This window comes from Limanda limanda, chromosome 4 (assembly GCF_963576545.1).
Source record: "Limanda limanda chromosome 4, fLimLim1.1, whole genome shotgun sequence".
Classification (NCBI taxonomy): Eukaryota; Metazoa; Chordata; class Actinopteri; order Pleuronectiformes; family Pleuronectidae; genus Limanda; species Limanda limanda.
The window spans coordinates 29,772,063-29,782,328 of record NC_083639.1 but is presented as its reverse complement, the minus strand read 5'-3'; the positions used below and the strand labels follow the sequence as shown (position 1 = coordinate 29,782,328).

General features: G+C 45.5%; 1 pseudogene; it reads right to left on the bottom strand.

The window, feature by feature from the left end:
• LOC132999944 (gastrula zinc finger protein XlCGF57.1-like) overlaps positions 1 to 9,984 on the bottom strand; it is a 45,819-nt pseudogene extending 35,835 nt beyond the window's left edge.
• Positions 9,985 to 10,266: the final 282 nt, after the last annotated feature.

The window sequence follows — 10,266 nt, the reverse complement described above, 5'->3', positions numbered from 1 at the left end:
AGGTTGTTCAGACGGGAACGAGTGCAACCGGAGACGTTTAGTCACGGCGCTTAAAAACTGTGGCACAAGGCCGTAACCGGAAATCGGAAGTAGCCGAATCGTCGTGGCTAAACAATGAGACACGGAGGTCCCACAAACAAATACACTCAAATATTAAACAATACGCTACGTATCTGCCCAGATAATCAAGTCTCTTACTGTACCACCCTCGCGGTGTGCGTGCGCGTCGGTGGAATGTCCCGGGGGGCCAGTGAAATCACGTGGTCACTCGAGCGGAGCTCTGGAGCTCGGCCGCTGGACCGGAAAAGGGAGCGTATTCCTCGTGCTGCCTTGACGGAATGAAACTTCGTCTTCTTCTGTAACAGCGGAGAACGTGCTGTTTTACAGGAACGGAGTGGATTGCCTCTTACTCCTCAGCGGGATGAACGTCGCGCTTCTGCAGGGAACGGCTTTGTGGAAGCCGTTTGTGGGTCGTTGAAAAAGAAAAAGTCTGTGGAAGTGTCCGTCCAGTGGGGCACTTCCTGTTTCGGTCTTTCAAGTTAAAACAGCAAAGAGTCCTATCAGAAATAAAATTTCGACTGAGATAAAAGAAGAAAATGAAACGACTTCAAATAAAATGATATTAAACAAACGTCTAATCGCCTCCTTAGTTACTGAGTCGTGTAGTTAGGCCCCTGGAAGATCTGGATACGACTTGAGCAGGGTGGAAAAGAGACGGATTTCTGTGAGGTCCCTTGCGTTATACCACCTGAGAACTTCCTGCTTCCTCAGGAAGTGGTCATAGGGTTCAGTTGGCTCTCAGCCAATGAGAATGTCAGGGTTCCGACCTTAGTGGGCGGGGAATCGACCTCAGTGGGCGTTTCAGAGTCTCATTTAGGTTTTTGCAGAGCGGGCTGCAACATCTCCCCACCAGGGCCTGCTGGAGGGGGGGCACAGTGGGGGTTCAGGAGATGCTTCCCCCACCAAGGCGAGGCTCCAGGCTGTCTAGAGAAGGTGTGAATTAAGAGTGAAACTGGTTGAACTGGTTTCAGCTGGGCCTTGTAGGCCTCAAGTATTTATAACCCATTGTTTGACGGTCAGCACTCTGGCTCTCCCCCAACATTACTAATGCAGAGTTTCATTGGATGACTGTGTCATGTTTGATCATTGAAAAGTTATTGCCGTGCTCCAATCAGCCTCCTTGTGCCTTTTTAGCAGACGATAAAAGTGAGTTTCAATGAGTCTTGTTTTTTCTCAAAGAAATATCAGAGACAAATGAATCTGTGCATTCAACTGTTATTGTTCATTTTTGACTTTCATTGTATTGTCCCTTGTTATATTAAAAACGCTGTCAATATTATTAAATAACTAAATGAAATTAGATTTCGTGGCTAATTTGCTGTGTTTTACCTTGTTTTATCAGCACAAGTCCCAAAGTGTCACGGAATGGAGAGGTTGAATGGAGAAGCTAAATTACTCATTAGGGTGAATAGCAAATAAGAAAAAGGGAAATTAATAATTCAATCATTCAGTTGCTTATTTCTCTTATTCAGATTCATAATCAAATGGATTTTTAGATCACTGCCCCCCCCCCATTAGTAAACCAGATAAGGGAGAAGGGCAATTAGCACTATGGGCCTGTGGAGTTAGACAGCTCATTGGCATTCTGTTGACTGGGAGAACATATTAAAAGAAGCATTTATGTTGTTTTTTTAACCCATAAAAAGAAACAGATTGAAATAAATAAGACAATCAAACCTGATGTGACCACTGATACATAATACTTGTCACACCGCGGTGAGGTTTGTCTTGTCTTGGGGTTTTTGTCTCGTAACTTCCTGTTTTATTTTGAAATCCTAACTCTCCTCTCGTTTCAGGTCACTTGCCCTTCCTCATGTGTCACCGGTCTGATTGTCTCTGATTGTTTCCACCTGTTCCCTTCACCCTCATGTGCTTATAGTCTGCGTCTCCCCTTTGTCTTGTGCCGAAGTGTTTCGTTCTTGTTCGTGCACCTAAGCCTTACCCACAGTCATTGTCGTTTTTGCCAGAGAGTTTTTTGCTACGCCACGTAAGTTGTTTTCTGTTTCCTCCTTGAGAGTGATTTTTTGTTTGTTAAAGTTTTCCAGTTTAGCTTTGTTTTGTGTTGTTTGTAAACTGTTTTTCTTCCTCCCTTTTGGAGCGATTTAGGTTAAGAGAGATTTAGTTAGTTTGTTGAGCCTCCTGTTTAGGTGAGCCTTTTCTTTTGCCCCATTTATTAGTAGTTTGGTTTTCCTCCTTCGGGAGCGGTTTATGTTTAAAAGCTTTTTCTTTTTCTAGTGTATGTTTTGTATTTATTAGGAAGTTCTTTTTCCCCAGTTATTGCTTGCCAGGTATTATATTATGTTATAGATATAATTAGTGAGATTTTCATAGCCTTCTTGTTTGTCACTCTGCATTGAGGTTCTGAAATCAATAAAGTGTGCTGGTACGTGATATTCTCTGCTTCTGAGTCCTCATTCCAGTCCAGGCCTGACATTACACTTCGGCCAGTATGGACTCAGCAGGGATGACACAACTCACGGCACTCCTGCAAGCCCAAGAAGCCCGGCTCTCCCGTCAGGAGGAATTCCAGACCGCTATGGCATCCCAGATGGGGATTCTCTCGACACAACTTCAGAGCCTGAACGATTGTCTGGTGCAGATGACAATTACAGCACCCGAGCCTCCAGTAGCAGCGGATGCTACACCCGTGGTTCCCGTCCTGACTGTGCCAGCCGTTGGAGCGGGACGCAAGTTAGCCCCACCAGCACGATTCGCTGGTGAATTAGGATTATGCAAAACATTTCTCATAGACTGCTCCATACACTATGAACTAAACCCCAATGCTTTTCCTTCTAACCGAGCCAAGATTGCCTTTATGATTTCCCACCTTACCGGAGGAGCCAATGCATGGGCCTCGGCAGAGTGGGCCCGGGATTCGCCAGTTTGCCAATCCCTCACAGACTTTGAAGCGGCGCTGCAGAAAACTTTCGACCCGGTAACGACCATGAAAGCTTGATGGACTGGGAACTAGCAGAACAACTGGGCCTTAGCACAGAACTTTTAGCTAAGCCCATCAGAGCTAAAACTCTTAATGGACAGGAACTGTTTACTATCACACATATCACAGCACCTCTCAAACTGTGCATTAACCATCACCGGGAAAACATTCTTTTCTATGTATTCAAGTCACCGTCACAGACTCTAATTTTGGGACAGCCATGGTTATTCCGTCAGCCATGGTTATTCCGTCACAATCCCTATATAAACTGGAGAACAGGAGAGATCCTGGGCTGGGGAGGGGACTGTGTGAGCAACTGTTTGAACCCCTCAGTTTGGGAGGAGGAAGTTACGAACATTAAATTGATCTCTGTCAATCCAGCCGCAGATCCCAATTACCCGGACCTGAACTCTGTGCCTTCCTGCTACCACCACCTCAAAGAAGTTTTTAACAAAACTAAAGCCCTCTCACTTCCTCCTCACCGACCCTATGATTGTGCCATTGAGCTGATTCCGGGCTCAACCATTCCCAAAGGCCGCCTGTACGCGATTTCTGGGCCAGAGAGGGCAGCCATGCGGGAGTACATCGAAACCTCCATGAAAGCGGGTCTGATTCGCCCCTCATCATCATCAGCCGGAGCCGGTTTCTTCTTTGTGGGGAAGAAGGATGGCTCCCTAAGACCGTACATTGACTACAGCCCACTCAATGACATCACTATAAAGAATCGCTATCCACTTCCTCTTATGTCATCCGTGTTTGACCAGCTCCAACAGGCCAAGATCTTCACCAAGTTGGATATTCGCAACGCCTATCACTTGGTGCGGATCAGAGAAGGTGACGAGTGGAAGACTGGTTTTAATACACCCAGTGGACACTATGAGTATAAAGTCATGCCTTTTGGTCTCACAAATGCTCCTGCTGTTTTCCAGGCTATGATAAATGACGTGTTAAGAGACTTTCTTGACCATTTCGTGTATGTTTATTTAGATGACATACTTATCTACTCCTCTGACCTGAAAAAACACCAAGACCATGTAACTCAGGTACTGAAAAGACTGCTAGAAAATAAACTATATGTCAAAGCAGAAAAAAGTGAATTCCATGCCGACACTGTCTCCTTCCTGGGCTTCATCGTAGCCCCTGGAAGTGTGCAGATGGACCCGGCTAAAATTAGCGCTGTGGTCGAGTGGACTACACCTGATAGCCGCAAAAAGGTTCAGGAGTTCCTTGGGTTTGCTAACTTTTACAGGCGGTTCATCAGAGGCTTCAGCGCAATAGCTTCCCCTCTCCATGCTCTTACCTCCACAAAGGTGCAGTTCCAGTGGTCTCCTGAAGCTGATGCTGCTTTTCGGGTCCTCAAGCACCGCTTTACCTCGGCTCCCATCCTCACCCTGCCTGATCCTCAACGACAGTTCGTGGTAGAGGTGGACGCCTCCAACGAAGGAGTCGGGGCCATCCTCTCCCAGCGGTCAGAGCAGGATGGTAAGGTGCATCCTTGTGCCTTCTTTTCACGGCGGCTATCCAAGGCGGAGCGGAACTACGACGTTGGTAACCGGGAGTTGCTGGCGGTCAAACTCGCGCTGGAAGAGTGGAGACACTGGCTCGAGGGTGCTGAACATCCATTCATTGTCTGGACTGATCATAAAAATCTGGAATACATCAAGAAAGCCAAAAGACTCAATTCTCGCCAGGCCAGGTGGGCGCCATGTTTTAACAGATTCTCTTTTTCTCTCTCATACAGGCCGGGGTCCAAGAACGTCAAGCCAGACGCCCTGTCTCGTCTCTTCGACCCCGAACCTGTTGCCAAGGACCCAGAAACGATCCTCCCACTTACCTGTGTGGTTGGAGCACTGACTTGGCAGATAGAAAATGAGGTTAAGCAGGCTAATGGTGAGGTCCCATCACCTAGTGGGTGCCCAGATAATCGTTTGTTTGTCCCAGTTGAATTGCGCCCACAGGTGATCCACTGGGCCCACACCACACTGCTTTCCTGCCACCTGGGAGTTCGAAGAACGCTGTTCGCTATCTCCCGGAGGTTCTGGTGGCCCTCCATGGAACCGGAGGTCCGGGAATACGTAGAGGCTTGTTCGGTCTGCGCCCGAAACAAGACGTCCTCCGGGTCACGCATGGGTCTTTTGCAGCCACTTCCCATCCCCTCCAGACCGTGGTCCGACATCTCGGTAGACTTCGTCACGGGGCTTCCGGTCTCTCAAGGTAACACCACTGTCCTCACAGTGGTGGACAGATTTTCCAAGATGGTTCGATTCATCGCTCTGCCAAAACTGCCCTCCGCCAAAGAAACGGCGGAGATCATGATGAACAATGTTTTTAAGGTTCACGGATTTCCCAAAGACATTGTCTCAGACCGAGGTCCCCAGTTCGTCTCCCGGTTCTGGAGGGAGTTCTGCCGGCTCATCGGAGCTAAGGCCAGCCTGACCTCGGGTTACCACCCGGAGGCCAACGGCCAGACCGAACGACTAAACCAGCAGCTTGAAACCGGCCTCCGGTGTCTGGTCTCCCAGAATCCCTCGACATGGAGTAAACACCTGGTCTGGGTCGAGTATGCCCACAACCTACTGCCCACCTCGGCCACAGGTATGTCACCATTCAAGTGTGCATTTGGTTACCAGCCCCCTGTTTTCGCAGACAACGAGTTGGAGGTGTCTGTGCCCTCCGCCCATGCCATGGTTCGCCGCTGCCACCGCATCTGGGCAGCCGCCACGCAGGTATTGATTCGCCAAGGGGACAGAGTGAAGAAAACTGCGGACCGCAAGAGACGACCCGCCCCCGCCTACCAGCCAGGACAGAGAGTGTGGCTCTCCGCCAGAGATCTACACCTTAAAGTCCCTTTCAAGAAGCTGGCGCCGCGGTTCGTGGGCCCGTTTCCCATCATCAAGCTCATCGGTCCTGCAGCAGTTCGCCTTCGCCTGCCCCGATCCCTCCGTGTTCACCCCACCTTCCATGTGAGCCGGGTCAAGCCCGTCAAGGAGAGTTCGATGGTTCCAGCCGCTACCCCTCCGCCACCCCCAGAAGTGATTGAAGGCGGTCCGGTATACAAGGTCAAGCAGTTGCTGGCGGTTCGCAACAGGGGTCGAGGTAAACAGTATCTGGTGGACTGGGTAGGATATGGTCCTGAGGAGAGGCAGTGGGTTCCGTCTCGTCACATTGTAGACTCTACACTCATTACAGACTTCCACAGGGACCACCCTGACCAGCCTGGGCCGTCAGGAGTCGGCCCTAGGGGGGGGGGTACTGTCACACCGCGGTGAGGTTTGTCTTGTCTTGGGGTTTTTGTCTCGTAACTTCCTGTTTTATTTTGAAATCCTTACTCTCCTCTCGTTTCAGGTCACTTGCCCTTCCTCATGTGTCACCGGTCTGATTGTCTCTGATTGTTTCCACCTGTTCCCTTCACCCTCATGTGCTTATAGTCTGCGTCTCCCCTTTATCTTGTGCCGAAGTGTTTCGTTCTTGTTCGTGCACCTAAGCCTTACCCACAGTCATTGTCGTTTTTGCCAGAGAGTTTTTTGCTACGCCACGTAAGTTGTTTTTGTTTCCTCCTTGAGAGTGATTTTTTGTTTGTTAAAGTTTTCCAGTTTAGCTTTGTTTTGTGTTGTTTGTAAACTGTTTTTCTTCCTCCCTTTTGGAGCGATTTAGGTTAAGAGAGATTTAGTTAGTTTGTTGAGCCTCCTGTTTAGGTGAGCCTTTTCTTTTGCCCCATTTATTTGTAGTTTGGTTTTCCTCCTTCGGGAGCGGTTTATGTTTAAAAGCTTTTTCTTTTTCTAGTGTATGTTTTGTATTTATTAGGAAGTTCTTTTTCCCCAGTTATTGCTTGCCAAGTATTATATTATATTATAGATATAATTAGTGAGATTTTCATAGCCTTCTTGTTTGTCACTCTGCATTGAGGTTCTGAAATCAATAAAGTGTGCTGGTACGTGATATTCTCTGCTTCTGAGTCCTCATTCCAGTCCAGGCCTGACAATACTCAGATAAACAGACACCACCACTGCTCAGTTTCTTTTAATAGATGTCTCGAAAATAAGATATTTCATCATTATTATCATTCTCCTAGAGTTGCAACTACAAACTAGGGCTACGTTGTAGCACTAACGGGCCCGAGCACACACGCGTTTCAAGTCTGTCGCGGTCGGGGAAGACACAGCGTTCAATGGCCAAGCACTCGTCTCCGCGTTGCATGCGTTTTTTGAACTGTGGCAAGGATAAACGCTTCACTTCCTGTAGCCAGCAGGTGGTGCTGTGATTTTAAGTCATGGTGTCTCTGTAGATGTCATCAGGTCGTGACTCTTGTCTTACATGTCTAGTTTGGACTTGATTGAACCAAATATGCCTGAGATACAGAAGCTTGTGTTTCGATGGCGTGCAATCAAAGTCTGTCGCCAGGCCACGGTCACACACTGTAACGTACATGTTAAATGTACTATTTTTACCCTCAATCATGAACTAAAGTTATCTATCAACATTAATTGTCAAACATCTGTAAGTGTAGCTGAGTTTCCAACACATTAAAACTGTTTGAAAGAACTCCTATGACCTGTGAAAGAAAATGTGGTCCTTGGTCAATTCATGGTCTTATACTGCCATCTACTGTCTAAACATTGCCAGGTCAGCTTATTTGACTCAAATATGAGTCAATGTGTTTCCTTCAGACTTTGTTGAACGCCACGATCACACGGTGTGATAAAAAAATTATCTTTTGATAACTTTACACTTTCAGATTGTTGTGATGGCACTCATTTAAATTTTAAGTTGATTTGATGAAAGGCCTACGACAAGTACATCAAAGTAAAAACGTGAAATATGGCCAAAATGGCCACTAAATCCAAAATGGCGGACTTCCTGTTGAGTTTTGCATAACGCACTGATATACTTTTTTGTGCGTCTGGTCACGATACACAACTGGGTATTTTTTTCGTGAGGATCGGTGAATGCTAAATGAGGGGCTTTTCTGTAGGTGGCGCTGTTGAGCTATTTTGCCACGCCCATTTCCAAATCCTCAAGAATACGTAAATTTTCACCGCCTCCTAATTTACTGCAAAGTTTAAAACATTTTTGAACACGTTAAAGCCCTCAAAAAGCCAATCACTTTGTATGAAGAAAAATAATAATAAAAATAATAATAATAATCTTTTCAATTTCAATAGGGCCTCCCACCGGAGGTGCTCGGGCCCTAATTAAGGGAACAAATTGTTTCATCAACAAAGGCACTGGAAAATGAACACTGTGCTGAGCTTTACTCTTCTTGAAGCTGTGCCTAACAAAACACACCAGACAGCACCAAGTTAATACTTATTTCAAACTTTTGTAAACCGTAAATCAAATACAACGAGACCCCTGGAACTCGTTAACATTGACCGATCTATCATGACCAGAACAAAAAAGTCTCAAGGGGCATTATGAAAAAACAACAGGAAGGCCGCCATTTTGCATTAAGTGGCCATATTTCACATTTTTACTTTGAGGAACTTGTACCAGGGCTTACATCAGATCAACTTCAAATTGAGATGAAAAAACAAACAATTAATCATTAAAATTTCTAGGACTGCAAAGCAGCACTGAACGGGCCTTAGCACATGCATTTTGAAGCATGACATGCGTTTTGCGCACTGCGGCAACGATAAACGCTTCACTTCCTGCCTCCGTGAGGTTGATCCTTGTCTACTAATTGCTCATTAGATTAAATGTTTGTTTTGAATCACTGCCCTATGATTTATGTTGTTTTATATAGATCTGTGATCTACTGAGTCCAGTATCACAGATTGACCGACAGAACCGAACCATCCCAGTACAAACACAAGCATATACAAATAATTATCTTAAATTTTATAGATTGGGGACATCACAGCTGTCTCTGAATTTAACCATCCTGCTGTTTGACATTTGCCGTCATTCATGTGTGAGTGTAATGCTGCGTTCCAGACGAATCGTATGAAATTGCCCAGTTCCGACTTCACGTCAAACGTAAACAAACATGTCTGACTGTGAGAAGCTGATTAATATGTCTCTTGAGGAGACAATTCAACTGTAGCCAGTGCAGCCTCCGTTCATACAGAAACAAAGAGGAGGGCGACGACGCCTTTATCTTTTTATTAGACATTTATTCTTGGAAACACATGCAATACATAAAGGAGAACACACACTGTCATTGAATCTCACGAACCAAGAAACCATTGTTTTAAAACAAACATATTTAATCATATGAACTTGTTAAGAACACACATACATACTGGGCAAGGAACACACTTTAACCTTAAAATTACAAGAGGGACATTATGAAAAATAGATAAATTATGTAGAAATAAGATATATAAACACAGATCTTTCATGTTATTCAATGATTTATATTTTCTAGGGACATAAAACCTGTTAGTAGTTTATTTAAAACAGTGAACTATGAATATGTATACTATGAATATCTGCTAATAAATCCTAATAAATCTTTTGTTGCAACTGAATCACTTCTCTCCTTTATGAATCCTCACATGTCTATTTAGATTGCCCCTTTGGTTAAATCTTTCACCACACTCAGAGCAACTAAACGGTTTCTCTCCAGTATGAATCCTCATATGTGTATTTAGATGGCCCCTATGGTTAAATCTTTCACCACACTCAGAGCAACTAAACGGTTTCTCTCCAGTATGAATCCTCATATGTTTATCTAGACTGCCCCTTTGGCTAAATCTTTCACCACACTCAGAGCAACTAAACGGTTTCTCTCCAGTATGAATCCTCATATGTGTATTTAGATTGCCCCTTTGGTTAAATCTTTCACCACACTCAGAGCAACTAAACGGTTTCTCTCCTGTATGAATCCTCATATGTGTATTTAGATTGTCCCTTCTGTTAAATCTGTTACCACACTCAGAGCAACTGAACGATTTTTTTTCTGTCTTACATCCCACATCACTTAGAGGCTGTTTGTTGTTTCCTGTATTTAAACCAGTCTGAGTTTCCCTGGTCTCCATCCAATCACCCTCACTCTCTTCAGTCTCAGAAGAGTCTTCAGTCTTGTCCTCAGGACCTTGTTGTAAACGTCCATCTGGACCTGAGTTCCTGGCTGGTCCTGGTCCTCCACAGTCCGCTCTGTTCTCCTTCATCTCACTCCGATGAAGCTTTGACGATTTAGGTTTCTCTTGATCTTCTTCACTCTTCACAGCAACAGGAGTCAATGTGAACTTGATATCAGCCTCCTCCAGTCCTTGAAGCTGCTGTCCATCCTGATTGGTCCACGGTTCCTCCTGTTCCTCTTT